We start from the raw sequence: 14,496 nt of genomic DNA, 5'->3' as shown, positions 1-14,496 counted from the left end.
CAGCGGGTCCCATTTTTCTGCACGGAGGCATCCAACTCCACACCTTCGCTCCACTTCGGCGTCAGACGCCGTTTTGTCAGACCTCCCCTCTGCCGCCATCTGCCACGCGGCGACGAAACGGAACGGGATGCTGGTGGAAGGTCCGAGCCGCACCGCCATCCCAGCACCATCCGGCTCTGAGGGTGCGGGCCGGCGTCACAAAACAGGAGGCGTTACTTTTGGAGCAGCCCCGACAGACGGCAGCACGGCGGCGGGGGGCTGGAGCTGCGCCGTCCCGCTGCTCCTCCGCCGCCTCGGCCCCGCGCTCTGCCCCCTGCCCAGCTCCCTGCGGTGCAGCCGGCCGCAGGTTCAGCACAAGGGCGCGGGAAGGACGTTTCCTTCCGGAGCACCATTCTGGAAACTAACGGACGCGGAGGGTTTTCCGCCCGCCGAGGCAGCGGTTCTCGAGCCGCGGGTCGCGACGCGCCCGGGGCCGGGCGGAGCTGCTAAGTGGGTCACGCCGCGCTGCGGGCCGCTGACGCGCGGCGCCGGGCCGGCCCTGCTCCCAACACGGCCCGCTCCCAGCACGGCCCCGCTCCCAGCACGGCCCCGCTGCCAGCACGGCCCGCTCCCAACACGGCCCCGCTCCCAACACGGCCCGCTCCCAGCACGGCCCCGCTCCCAGCACGGCCCCGCTCCCAGCACGGCCCGCTCCCAGCACGGCCCCGCTCCCAGCACGGCCCGCTCCCAACACGGCCCCGCTCCCAGCACGGCCCCGCGGCAGCGCTCGCACGGCGGCACCGGCGGCCCCGCATTAAGAGCCACGCGGCCGCCTCCGCTGCGGCGCTTTATCCCCAGCGCCCGCTGTGAACAAAATTGCCTCGGATCAGGTGGTGCGAGCCAATTTTTCTCGCAGCAGGGGCTGCAGGTAAAGCACCTCGGTGCAGGAGAGCTGCGCGGCTCTGAACTTCTCTGCTGCCCGCCTGAACCCGGGGAAGGAGGAGAAGGGATACTGTGTGCACTCGAGCAGAATCGGAGAAGATGCCAAGAGAGGAGAGAAGCAGATGGAAAAGGCAGAGAAAGCTCAAGATGAGGAGAGAGCAGGAAGGAAGGAGCAGAGGAAGGATAAAGCAAGAGGGAGGTGAGAAAAGAGCTGGAGCTGGGATGCCACAAAGCAGTGGCCAAGGCAGCAAGAGAACTGCATCTTCTCTTTCTTGTCCTACAAACCAGACACAGACGTGGCAGCAGCTAATCTTCCTGGCTCGTGAACAAAAGGATTCTTTTCATGCCAGTAATCCAAGAGCTGCCATGCCACGGCTCTCCCAGCTCATCTGCTGTGAATGCACTTATGTGGCGTCCAACTGAACGGGTTAGCAAAATAAAGACAGATGGCACTGGATTAGCTCTAACACTTCTTCTGTATCACAATGCAATCATTGCAGTCTTCTTCACTGCCTCCTCTCGGGACACTCTGCTGCACTGCAGCTGTGCAGTGCCCCCAGGTACCCACCAGCCCCAGAGCTGCAGGAAAGATCCGCCCTCACTGTTCATTTGTGCCCAGGAAAGTGGTATGGAGATGCCACAGCACAGGTGAGCCCACAGCCAGCTCTCCCGTGCAATGGGACTTTTTTGTCTCAGAACGCCTCTTGGTCATACACCTCTGCTGATTAAGGGCAGACTCTAAGGCCCATGTTGGTGAAGGAGATGCGCTGCTGAGCAGCACTTTTTGCCTTCTAGCCCTGCCAGCTCCAAGGACAGGGATATGTCACATGGTCCATTAAACATCAAGGCAGATATATGGAGAAACAACGATGGGATGATGATACCACATCCTCATAGACCAGCAAGGAGAATGGTCTCTTCTTCATGACCAAATATACTTCAACTGAGTGAATGCAGCTGCAGAAAAAGAGCTTCCAGCCAACCCACTGCCAGCTGATGCAACGCAAGCATGGAGGCAGAGGCCGCCGAGGCATTTTCATATTTTTTCCCAGGTGGAAACGGTGTGGGGATTCTAGCATCAAGTCTCATTAGGAGCTGGTTGTTGCTAGTAAACATCCTTTGCAACTGCATCACCTGCTTCTGCTGAACTGATTCCAGCCCACCATCCAGGTGCAGGCCCACTGAAGAGCTTCAGCAGGCTGTCAGGGCCGACGCTGCTGGTAGCTGCAGGAATGCTGAGGTTCTTTGGGATGACAGCATTTCTGTCCTGCTGAAGCAGTCCCCTAATCTCATTTAGGAAGTTAGTGGGATCTTCACCTCTGACCCCGTTATTTTGTAAACTGTCTCTTCTGACTCCTCCCTCACCCAAGATCACCACGAGAAGAAGCAGCCCCATTTTCTCAAGAAGGTGCCTTTTCCCGTGGCCATGTTTAGTAAACATAGAACTGATGACAGTCAGGAATGGTCAGGAAATATCAGACTCTATCCCTGAAAAATACCAAGACATTGTCATTGTTTTTGGCAAGGAGACAGCTTGCCTCTGTGTTGGCTTTACCATTGGTGAGCCACCCAATCTGCCTCATCTTTGGTATCTTTAGGGATGTCCCTTGCTAGTTTTCATGCATATTTCATTAAGGAGTGCTCCTGATCACTCTACTTATGCCTGAAAATATAGGATTTCTTCAGATACACAAAGCCCAGTCTGCCTTCGATCTGTTCCAACAGGCATTTACATCAGCATCTGTCCAGGCGCTGCAAAACCCTCACTGCTGATAGGTGTGCTCCGCCATGCCATCCTTGCAACATTCAGTGCCCCAGAATGAGCTTAGGCTGTGCACATCGAGCTCCTTTAGGTCTGCACAGTAACAATAGTATTTCAAGGTCAGCCATAAGAGACGCAGAATTGTCAAATATGCCCTAGAACAAAGGCACTGACATCAACAAGACAGGTGGTTGTAGGCAGAAAACAACCCTGATGCATTTCACTGTAATAGAGGCTATCTTGCCCCTGGATTGATAAGAACTGTAGAGTTGTTCAAGAAACTGATCCACTCATTTAGTTCAGCTGTTCTCTGGCAGGAAGAGGCCGACCAGGGATACCACTCCTGCTTCTGCAGTCTGCATAGTAGATAAAATGTTCTGTAAGACATTTGCTGAGATCTCCAGTTGGTAATGGTGCTTCAATGAAATATGAAACATCTGACTTACATATAGATGGCTGCCAACAGAGGAATAGGGGCACTTGAGGAAGGACAGGCTGGGAAGATGAGGAGGAGATGTTACTCTGTATGTGAGAAAGCTGTTGGAGCACAAGGAGCTCTGTCTGTGGGTGACAGAGAGTCTGGATAAGAATTAAGAAGTAGACCAGTACAGGAGATGTTGTAGCAGGTGTCTGCTGCAGGCTACCGGACCTGGAGGAACAACAGGTTGAGGCCTTCTGCAGACAGCTAGAAGCAGCCTCACACATTCGTGCCCCATACCTGCATGGGGACGTCAGCTCTGCAGAACATAAGCGATGCAGGAGGCTCCTGGAGAGCTCTGATGATAACATTTTACTCCAAGTGGTAGAGGAGCCAACGATGAAAGGAACTCTGATGGACCTCACACTCAACAAGCAGGGTCTTGCTTGGTGTCCAGAGGTGCAAGGCCACTTCGGGAATCCCAGATCGCTGAAAGCACAGGGAAATGCAGAAACAAGAAATCTGACCCTAGGTGGAAGAGGACGGGGTCGGGAACACTCAAGCAAACTGGACACGGGCCTTGATGGAGTGTACATACAAGTGCTGAAGGAGATGGCAGATACCACTGTGAGACCACTCACAATAATCTTTTGCTGATCATGAGGAATATGAGAAGAGCTCAAAGACTGGAGGAAAGCAGATGTCTAGATCCAAGAAGGGCAAGAAGGAAGACTCAGAGAACTCCAGACCAGTCAGCCTCAACTCCATATGTTGGAAGGTAAGGGAGTAACTCATGCTGGAAATTGTCTCCAAGCACAGGAAAGACAGAGAAATCATCATCAGCAGTCAGCACAGCATTGCCAAGGGCAAGATGGGGGAGTAATGCTTAGCCAACCTGATACACTTCTGTGCTGAAGAGACTGGCTTGGCATATGGGTGAGCAGCAGACATTGCACACCTGGATTTGAGTAAGGCTTGTGACTGACATTGTCTCCCAGAAGATCTTCATAGAGAAGGGATTTGATGAGTACACAGTGGGTGTGTTGGGAAGTGGCGGAACGGCTGGGTCAAGAGCGTGGAGATCAGTGGCCATTGAAGTTTAGTTGGTGGCTATGAACTAGCAGTGTGGCCCAGTGGTCAGTCCTGGCTCCAAACCTATTTAACTTTTCCATTACTAATCTGGATAATGAAGCAGAGTGTACCCTCCGCAGTCTGAGGATGACACTGAGCTGTGTGGTGTGGTTGACATGCCTGAGGAATGGGATGCCCTTCAGACACCTATGCAGGCTGAGCAGAGGGCCCAAGAGAACCTCATGAGGTCCAACAAAGCCAAGTGTGAGATCAGGGTGATCCCAAACGTGATTACAGGCTGGACAAGGAGTGGATTGAGAGTAGACCTGTGGAGAAGGACTAGGGGGTATTGAAGGAAAAAAATTGGAATATGAGCAGGCAATATCTGCTTGCAGCCCAAAACATCAGCTGTACCCTGGCCTACATCAAAGGAATTGTAGCTAGCGGGTCGAGGAAGGTGATGCTCCCCCTCACACTCTTATGATTGCCCACCTCACTGCTGTGTTCGACTCTCCAACATAAGAAGGATGCATAGCTGTCAGAGTGAGAACAGAGGTGGCCACATGGTTGGTCAGAGGGCTGGAGCACCTCTCCTATGAGAGTTTGTTCTGCCTGGAGATGGGTCTAGGGAGGCCTTGCAGCAGCCTTCCTGTACATAAAGGGGCTTACAGGAATGAAGGGACCATTTTGTCAGAGAGGGCAGTGAGAGAACAAGGGGTAACTGCCATAAAATAAAAGAGGACAGATTCAGATTAGATGTCAGGAAGAAATTCTTTACTATGAGGGTGATGATGTGCTGGAACAGGTTGCCAGAAAAACTGTCGATGCTACATCTGAGGAAGTATGAGGTGGATGGGAGCTCCTCTGGGTATGGCAAAGGATCCCTGAGATGAGCTCTGACAATACCCTGGTGCTCGTGGGTCTCAGGCATATCCTAAGATGGGAGAAAATTGAGGCTGGTAGGAGCCTTGATGGACTTGGACATTCCTGACGGAGCCGTTCTGCAGGGACGATGACTTCCATGCGGGCTGCCTGCAGCTCTCCTCCTCCTTCTGCCCTCTGGGAAAGGCATGGGAGAGTAGAGGTGAAGGCATGGAGCTGGCAGTGCTGTGCTGGTGAGGAGTTCTGCCCTCAAACCAGCACCCAGTCCATTTTGTCATGCAGGGACAGCACAGGCTTAGATCTTTACACACTGTACATCTTATCCATACCGATATTTTCCTCTCAAGTTGCCTGAAGTCACTGCTAGACACTGTTTAGAGCAGCCAAGAAGGGGACAAAGGCTTCAGCCTCCAGGACAGCACTGGGGAGGTTTGTCCTGAGTAGGGCCAGAACACACATAGGATGCGCTGGGGAAGCAAAATATTAAATAACCTTTCACTGAGCTTATTTAGCACTGGACCAAGCATGTTTCTTCTCTCAAAGCAGGAGACTTGCTCTGGTTGGCATTCAGAGATCAGCCGAAGTCAGGGTGAGTAGGCAGCCAGAATTTTGACACTTCTGTCTTTAGGGAGCTTGAGATTTGCAGCCTCCCCTGCGTATTTTCTTCTTGTGCAAGGTAGAGTTGGACAGGTAACCAAACACCAAGCGCCAAATGACAGCCTGACAGTGTTCTCTGAGCTCCTTTGGGATGCTGACAACAGACAGGTGACTATCATGTGCAGAGAGGGTCTTGCTGCTGCAGGGTGTGACTGCGCTCTTAGCCGCCGGCACAGATCCCCTGAGCAGAGCACGCTGCTTTCAGGGATACAGCGTGACTGTGTGGGAAGCAGAACTGTCCCTTTTACATCCGCACCAGCTCAGAGGCTGCTTTCACCCCCTGTGACCCACCTCTCTTCTCACAGCATCACCTCTCCCCACACAGCGCTCTCCTGACTTCTCTGCATTGCTGCACCTGCTGCTGAGTCCTCCCAGGGCTCCAAGCCTGGCGCAGTGGGAAGCGGTGTCCTCTGCAGAAATGATGTGCCAGCTCGCTGCTGGCTTGCCCTGTTCTGCAGAGACACTGCAGCTTGCTTTCCATGCAGCTGAAACAAAAGGCAGTGGCTGCTGATGCTGCAGATGGTGATGCAGCCCTGGTGCTGCTGGGGTCTCTCTGAAGACCCACACCTGGTCCCTGTGAGATAAAGCTGAGTCCCATTCCCTTCCATGGCCTCAGTCCTTTGGTCTGTACACGGCATGGGAGAAGGTGGAGATGGGGAAAAAAGGGATTGCATCTGAGACAGGCAGAAATCTGGAGAGGTTCAGCCATGGCAAAAACACGGCACCGCAGCCAGCAAAGCTCAGCTCGTCACACTGCTCCTGAGCCAGCTCTGCAATTTGCATCTGGGTGATTTCATTCCCTATCAGTGTTCATTAGCAGCTGCCCAGCTCTCAGCTGCCTGCTTGGGAATAATTAGGCCCTTTCTCTGAAGGTCGTGACAGAGCTAACATCGCAACCTCCTCTCCTTTGAACATCATGCAGCCGGATGCTGGGAGCATCTATTAGACAGCTCCTGAGAGAGGTCCTGGGAGCACATAGGAGTGGGGCAGCACGGACACCAGTCTGGTGCTGCTGTGAGTTATTCCTACAGCAAACAACAGAGCTGCACGGTGACTTACCTGCTCCTGCTGGAGACAGCAAAGAGCTGGAGGCGGCACACCTCCTTTGGTGCACAGCCTGTTGGGCTCTTGCTGCCATACCGTGTGGTACAGGAGAGCCTTCATCACCCGTGCTTTTATCCCAGCAACAGCCAACGAAAGACACTTCTGCAGAAGTAAAAATAGTGTTGTATGTCTCCGAGGTGCCTACCAAGACCTTTGAACCAAGCAGTGTCAAAAGGAGGCTCATAAATCTGACCCAAGGGTTGCACGTAGCCTTTGCTGCTTGCTGAGCTGTAGCTGAATGCCCTTGGAGAGAACTTACTGGAAGCTCCGAAAAACTGGTATTCCCTATTGTCACTGTGTTAAACAGGCTTACTTCAGAACAATCTCAGCCTTCACAGGCTGCACTGAGCCTAGGGTGGCTGCTTTCATTGGCGGTGCTGGCATCACCTGGGCTGTGCAGCTAAAAGCAGTGTCTAACCATCAACTCTACTCATCGCATCTCATCATCGTGTTGGTAGGACCCCATGGAATTGGCACTCAGTGGCTGCAGCTGACTGCAGATTTTCAAGGAGAGCACATACCCCTCTGTTACCTGTGTTAAAATGGTGCCCAGGCATTGCACGATTCCATGTGCATACTGGACAGCCCGCCACTCAAACAGATGTGCGGGAGTGCAACGGCCTGGAACTGCTCTACAGTCACAGAGTGGGTTTGTGCAGACCCCAGCCAAGCCCAGGTTTGGCCTGACAGTGCAGGAGATATGGACATTCCCTGTCTCCATGGGTTTCAGCAGACAGCAGGTAGTATCTCTGCAAAGCAGCATCCAGCCCATTCAACTGCCATCTTCCTCTGCAAGCTGGGGACGGTGCCTCGCCTCATGCCAGCAGGGGCTCTCCTCTGAGTCAGTGTGTGTGCGAGCATGGGGCTGGCACTGCTGGCCTTTGTCCTTCAGGTCAGGATGCAGTTCCCATGGCACAGTTCATCTGTCTTGCCAGGATTTCCCAGCATAGGCTAAGGCCAGCATACAGCCTTTATGTAAATACAATACAGCAAAACTTGGCTGCGCTGGAGCACCTTGCTTTTTAAAAATTTAAATAAAAGAATAAAGTGTAACCCAGAGCCATTTCAAACTCCCAAGCAGACAGATACCTGTTTTGCTCTACTGAATCCGTGCATATTTATACAGTGTTTTATTAAATAGACAAGAGCTACTCTATCTATTAAAAACTTTCATGAAGATGGAGTGTGCTTTTGGTATCTCTGCAGAATACTGCATGCTCTGCTGAGACCGACACCAGCTGTGCTTTGTGTCTTGTGCAGCACCTAGGAAGGCTGGAATATCAATCCAACAGCTGCACTCCCCTGTGCACAATGCCAGTGCATGTGCAGCACCGTACATCAGTGCAGCTGTGGGTCGCTGTGGGATGACGTGATGATGAGAGACGTGGATAGGAAATGAGAGAAAATAAGCAGTCACTGAGTGCTGGTCTGTGTCCACAGCGCGTCTCAGACTTCTCACAGTCACGCAGCTCAGACAGCTCAGGCTCTCGCTGTGCCATGTGCTGCCTGCAGCAGTTCGGGTGGGAACCAGTTTGGATGAGAAATGGAGCAGGAAAAATTCCCATAGCTAGTGAGGGGAGGTTGGTACTCTGCTCCTGCTGATATATCCTGCAGGCAGCTGGGGTAGCTTCGGCTCCAGAGGACCTGCAGTGATTGCTTGTGAATGGCTGGTGCTCCGTTATGTGCCACATGAAGCATTCCAGCCTGCGCCAGAACATCCACCAACTTACAACCAGGAGTGAGTTCCCAGGTCGTGCTGGCAGCTGGAAAATGGCTGCAGTAAGGGAGCACTGACAAAGAGCATGGATAACCTGTGTGTTTGTGCCGATTTCTGCCTGAGCCTGTTGTGTTTGCATGGAAATGCTGAGGGTGGCTGTGCTTTTTGCTATAATCTCACAGACCAGCTTCTGATTCTCAAGACAGACCCAAAAAGAAAGGGAAGGTGAAGCCCCCAGAACTGTGTTCTCTTCTGCATACGCTCAGCTTACTTTAACTGCTCAATGATCCCAAAGCTTCATAGCAAAGCCATATACCTCACCTTGCTGGTTGCCCAGGTTCTGCTCACTGCCCTCAGCGCTCATTTGTTTATTGCTCTCTCAGGTCCTTCCTCTGTTTGACAGCACACGGCAGCAGTGACTTTCCAACCCCCGCTCAGCACTGGCAGCGACCACAGCAGCACTGACGTATGTTGTTTTTACTCTCATTGATGGAGGCAGTGCCCACCAAACTCAGAGCAGGTCTCTGGTTTTCATGGGTATACAATCAGTTTTTTAATGTTTTCCTACCAAAATGGTGACCTGATTTAGCCAGATGGGGAAACTGAACTCTCAGTATTCCTGCCACAGTGGCACAAAACCTGAGTATTTCGTAATTATTTGAAGATACTTTTGTTCTCTTTGCAGCAGGCTTTCTTTTAAATGGGAGGCTTTCTCCAGAGCATCCTAAAAAGAGCTCATTTCATTAGCACTCTGTTGATTTATTATTTCTAATGACAGTTTACAAAGCAGTCTGCCCCAGACAGGTGACTGCACACCTCCACAGGCAGCCACAGCCCTCCCGAGCAACCTGCAAGCCCGAGCTCAGCAAAAATTAGCTGCTGATTAGAAGTGATTTGCAAGGAGATCTAAACAAAATAATCCATCCGTGGTTGGAGGAGCGCCGCTGCGGCTGCTGCAGCTCATCTGCGATCTGAGCTTTGCTGGAGGTGTTTGTAATGCTTTCTATGTGCTGCTGTGCTCGCTGCTTTCCCAGGGCAAGAAGTGCTGCAGTCCCCGACTGCCCCTTCCCAGTCTTTCCTCTGGGGCATCACCCAGTCAGCCCACAGGCCTGCTCACTGCTTTATGTGCCACCAAACCCCGCTCCACGCACACCACCCTTCAGCCCACGCTGGAGGCACCACCTCGGGCACAAGCCGGGGGCAGCACTGCTCCTTTGCTTCCCTCCTGTGTGGTGGGGGTATCTCTGCCAGGTCCATTTTCTGACAGTTTAGAACCGAGGGCCTGATTAGCAAAAGACTTACGTGTGCTTAACTCGATTCCCATCATCCGGGGGGATGTTTTATCACTCCCGGCAGCAGAATTGGCGAGGTGAGCACAGCACAATATCGAGCATCTCTCCCTTAGGCATCAGTCACCGAACCGCCAGGTTACTGAGCCTGCAGGTATTGGGAGGCATCGACTGGTGCGAAGCCTGCGACGGGGGAAGATTGATTGCGGTGCCGCTGGAGCGGGGCTGGCGGGGCTGTGCCGCAGTGCCGCAGGCTGCGTGCTCCCAGCAGAGCTGCCAACATTAGCTGCTTGGCTCGTGGTGTGGGTGCTTTGTCTGGAGGAATCGGCCTGGGTTTGCGTGCAAGCAGCTTTCTGTTGCCTTTGTTCTGCATCTTTGCTGACCTCTGTTACAAAGGGTCGCTGAACGAGATGCACCCAGATAGCTTCCTTTGGTTGTTGGGCAGGAAACACCCTTCCTAGCCCTGCAGACAAAGCCAAAGGTTGGCAGGCCGTGGGGGCCCTGCTGGGCTTGAGCACCCCTGGGCTTCCCATCCCCATCATGGAGGCAGAAGGTCCCGGCCCCCCCTGACGAGCTGTGCAAACACTACAGGCTCAGAAAGCTACATCAGCTGCTACAGAGGTAAAGCAAAAAAGTGGCTGCTGCTAAATAACAACTCTGCTGGTTAGTGCTGAGCACAAGACCAAGATTTAAGCAGTTCCCTTTGGTTCTCTCCCTTCCTCATGTGTCTGCTGGGTCACACCAAGGATGCAGCACCAGATCCATGGGACCTGCTGCAAATTTATTGGATCTATGGGCACAGCAGCCCTCTGCCACTAGTGTGCTGTGCACTGCTGGTGCACCCAGTGAACTGTTCCCACAGAGCACCATGCCCTCTGGCATGAAAGTAGAGGTGGTCTGGTCTCATTTAGTCAAACTGGCTGTTGGAACCCCAGGTGATTCCTGACACAGCAGGTAAAACCCAACTCTCGCAGCAGTGCATTTTCTTGAGCCCTGCTGAGTTTGGCAGGCAATTCTGATCTGTTCCATCCTGGGCACGGAAGTCCTTGTCTCTGCCTTCAGATTTCCCAGTTGAAATTGCAGGAACAACACATCCCTGCTTTTCTCTTTTCTTAAATGAAGGTCTAAGCATGTTCAGTGCTCAGTCAGTGGTGCGTAACTGCGACATAAACCACTTGGATGGGACGTCAAGGATGGCTCTTTCTGCACAGGTATCTGTGGCTCGGGGAGCTTGAGACAGAACGGGGGCTCGGGGCTTTGTGTGTCAGATAGATTCTCATTCCCAAGCCAACGCTTCCTCTCCTACACTGAGCGCCTTCATTTGATTTTCACATGCCCCTGGGGAAGGTGCTGGGTTCCCCACTCCTGTGTGTCAGATGTGGTGGGTCACGCTGGGGTCAGTGCTCCCAGCACACGGCACCATCGCTGCCATGCTGCTGTCTGGCTGAGACGTGGCACGTGGGCCACCACCTGCTAGTGGCAGTGCTGGCATCTCCTGCGGTGGGAAGGACTCCTTCCCGCAGAGGAATGCAGCCATGGAAAGAGGTTCTAACAGCTGAAGAAGCACAGTCGGGGGATTTTTGCCTCCAGTTTTTGAGTCATGAATAGCTTGCAAGCAGATCCATGCTTTTTTTGCACTGATTTTTCAGTCTCCCCTCCACCCTCCCTTCCAAGCCTTTGTGTTATCTCATGTGCCATGCCTCACGTTTGCTGGCTCGTGGTGTGCTGTGTTGTGGGGCGATGGCAGCATCACCACTGAAATCCCCTAATGTCTGTATCGAAGTCAGTTCTCATGAGCTATGCCTGTTGTGCCGTGGCTGTGTGTGGTGTGCACCGGAGCCCAGAAGAGCTGCACCTCCCAGTCAACATCATCACTTCTGAGTGTAATGATGGAGCACCAAAGCATGGGAGCCTCCCCATTCTTCCTGAAGATTATTTGCTTCAGTACTGGTACATTTTTACAGGAGCACAGCCCCAACGATACAAACAACACAACTGCTGCGTTTTATTTTTTTAGCTTGCTCTTTTTTCCCCAGGTCTTCAGGATGAGCGGTCCATTAGAACGGTAGGCAATGCCCATTTTGCATTTTGCAGTTGTAAGAACTGGAAGAAGAAACTCAGTAGCAAACTTTCACCTCTGCTATTTATGATGATGATAAACTGTTTGGCCCACCAGAGTCTCCAGCTCCACTTTTCCCCTCACCTCGTCCCACCCTTCTCTGCTCCTCTCCCTGTTGTCCCCCAGCTCTGCAGTCAGTCCCTGCCTGGCTGGGTACTTCCCACTGTCCTCCTGGGGACGTGACTTTGCTTGATTACTCCATTGTATCTTCCCAGAGTGAGAACCATGTGCTGTGTGGTACTTAACCAATAGGGCCTGGTCTCTAGGAACCACTGTAACAACCACAGTCTTTAATAACCATGATGGGGGGGAATGGTTAATCAGGAAATGGTAAAGAAAATGGTCTGTAATGAAGAAATTGAATTTCTGACTTTACTGTGGGGAACAAACTCACAGGCAAGGTCATGGAAAAGGAATCCATTAAGGAATACTGAACACAAATACTTTGCCTCTGGGTCAGGAAGCCTCACAAACTACTGCAGACTGTGAGAAGTATGTTCCCATGCTCAACCTGTGCTATGCACTGGCCACTGCTGGAGACAGGCTTCTGAGGTACCACCACAAAGTACCACCAGCCATGTCATACCACAGCCACGATCTGTTTTGCAGAACTCAGATGTTGAATGCAGACAGCAAGGGGTCCTACCCTGATCCCACGAGACACGGAGTGAAGCACAGCCCTTGGTGTGCATGCCAGCCCTCCACTCTTCTTGCACCAGCAGTGTCCCCTGGGAGCAACCTCTGGGCCTTTAGGGCAGAGAGAAGAAGCATTTTGTAACCTGGGCTACCCCTTTCTGCCTGATCACAATAAAAATGCATGGCCCAGTTTAGTGCTGAGCTGTCTACAACAGAGGCTTTTCCAGCACATAGAACTCCTCTGTTATCTTTGTGTAGCACCAGGCAGGGCACCAATAAGGCAGGCTCAGCCTGCAAAAAGTCCCTGGGAAGTCTTGCTCCCAGTACAAGCAGAGGGACTTCACATCCACTTACAATAGGAATTCCATCACCTAGTTTTCAGCAACAGATCTTGTTCTTGAAAAATGGCTAAAACCCATTTGAGTGAGAAAATATAGAATCATAGAATCACAGAATGATGAAAAGGTTTGGGTTGGAAGGAACCCTTAAGATCACCTAGCTCCAACCCCTTGCTGTAGGCAGGGACACCTCCCTCTAGGTTGCTCACAGCCCCATCCAGCCTGGCCTTGAGTGCCCATTGAAAAACAACTTCATCCCCTAGCAGTAGAGATTGCTTTCAAATGATGTCTTTTTCAGGGGCATCTGACGCGAAGTGTTGAAGGTAGCTAATACAGAGATGACCAAAAGCCAAGGCAAGGATTTCCTAGTGACTTCTCAGTGTAACTCCATGCTGAGAGCACAGTTTCGCAGTCTGTTTGGAAGCAGGGCTGGGAGATGCTGACCATCACCACTTTTGGGTTCTGCAAGACTCACCTTCAGCAGGAGTATTTGCAACACCTGGTGTTGCACATGGACACCAGGCTGCATCCGGAGGAGCATGATGTGGGAGCCGAACACCAGCTCCACCCCTGTGGTGAGGTCTGTGCAAGATCAGCTGTTCCTCAGTGCTGACCTGGAGGTGGCAGAATCTCACGGCTGCCCTGAATGCGATGCTGATCCAGAAGACGTTAAGCCCCAGCCTCACTGTTATCTCTGCGTCTCACTCCATCAATATTTTTTCAGTGTGTATAAAAAACCCTACTATGGTTTTTAGCACAAAAGGGGAAAGAAGAGAACCTTCTATGTTCAGGACATTTGGGACATCACTAGAATTTCATCCATCTGTGATTGGCCCTCAGACCGTCATACTCAATTTATTTCTCAGCCAAAGTTTTTCAGCCATCTGCTCAAGTGGAACAGCTTCCAGCATTTATTCCCAATAGTGCTCCTCTGAGGGAGCACATGGATTTTCTCCAGTACGACAGCATCACTATTTTCCAAAAAAACACTCAGTGCAACCCTGCAGTGACTGGCGGGGAGCCCTCCCTGCTCTGCACCCCGACCTTGAATTTTAAGCAATTGATCAAGAAAACACAGAACTGTTTCTCTTCCACTTAGCACCACCAAACGTGACTGATGTTTTTTAAAGGACTCCTCTGCAGAGATGTTAATGAGGTCGCCTTGGATACTCAGCTTAAAATGGTGTCGCTTCAGCTTCTTTTATGTCAGCAGTCAACAATAACAGCAAAAAATACTCAACAACCCATCAATGGATCTGCGCGAGGAAGGGTGGGGGATCCTGGCAGGCGACAGGAGCAGATAGCAGCTCAGAGTCCACCTGCTGCCAGCAGCTCGGTGGCTGAGCCTCTCTGATTGTCTAGTAGAGCATCAACACAATGATCTCCATAATTATTATATCCTCAAATTGAAAAAATAAAAAAATAAAAAAAAAGAGCCATAAATTACACGGCATAAATGATGCCTGATTTTAACAGACGTGTTGAAAGGGCCCAGGAAAGGGCTTCAAACTGGAGAAGCAAGAGGTTCAGGGGCAGACAGGAAAATGAAAGTGTGTGAACAAGAAGGAACTGCCAAAGACAG

General features: G+C 51.9%; 1 long non-coding RNA gene across 5 annotated transcripts; it reads left to right on the top strand.

Moving 5' to 3' along the window:
• Positions 1-255: 255 nt before the first annotated feature.
• On the top strand, positions 256-14,273 carry LOC116237733 (uncharacterized). 5 transcript variants are annotated; one of them, XR_016471357.1, is made up of 4 exons: positions 405-489; positions 899-1,120; positions 1,210-3,879; positions 13,213-14,273. It is a non-coding gene; the product is annotated as an uncharacterized LOC116237733 (long non-coding RNA). The 5 variants fall into 5 exon arrangements; XR_016471358.1 differs by lacking the exons at positions 405-489; positions 13,213-14,273 and adding an exon at positions 256-346 and having other exon boundaries at positions 1,210-9,205; XR_016471359.1 differs by lacking the exons at positions 405-489; positions 13,213-14,273 and adding an exon at positions 264-346 and having other exon boundaries at positions 896-1,120; positions 1,210-9,205.
• The last annotated feature ends 223 nt before the right edge of the window (positions 14,274-14,496 follow it).

Source organism: Phasianus colchicus, chromosome 15 (genome assembly GCF_987193195.1).
Source record: "Phasianus colchicus chromosome 15, bPhaCol1.hap1.1, whole genome shotgun sequence".
NCBI classification, from domain to species: Eukaryota; Metazoa; Chordata; class Aves; order Galliformes; family Phasianidae; genus Phasianus; species Phasianus colchicus.
The sequence above is the reverse complement of the archived record's forward strand: the minus strand, read 5'-3'. Positions and strand labels throughout refer to the sequence as shown.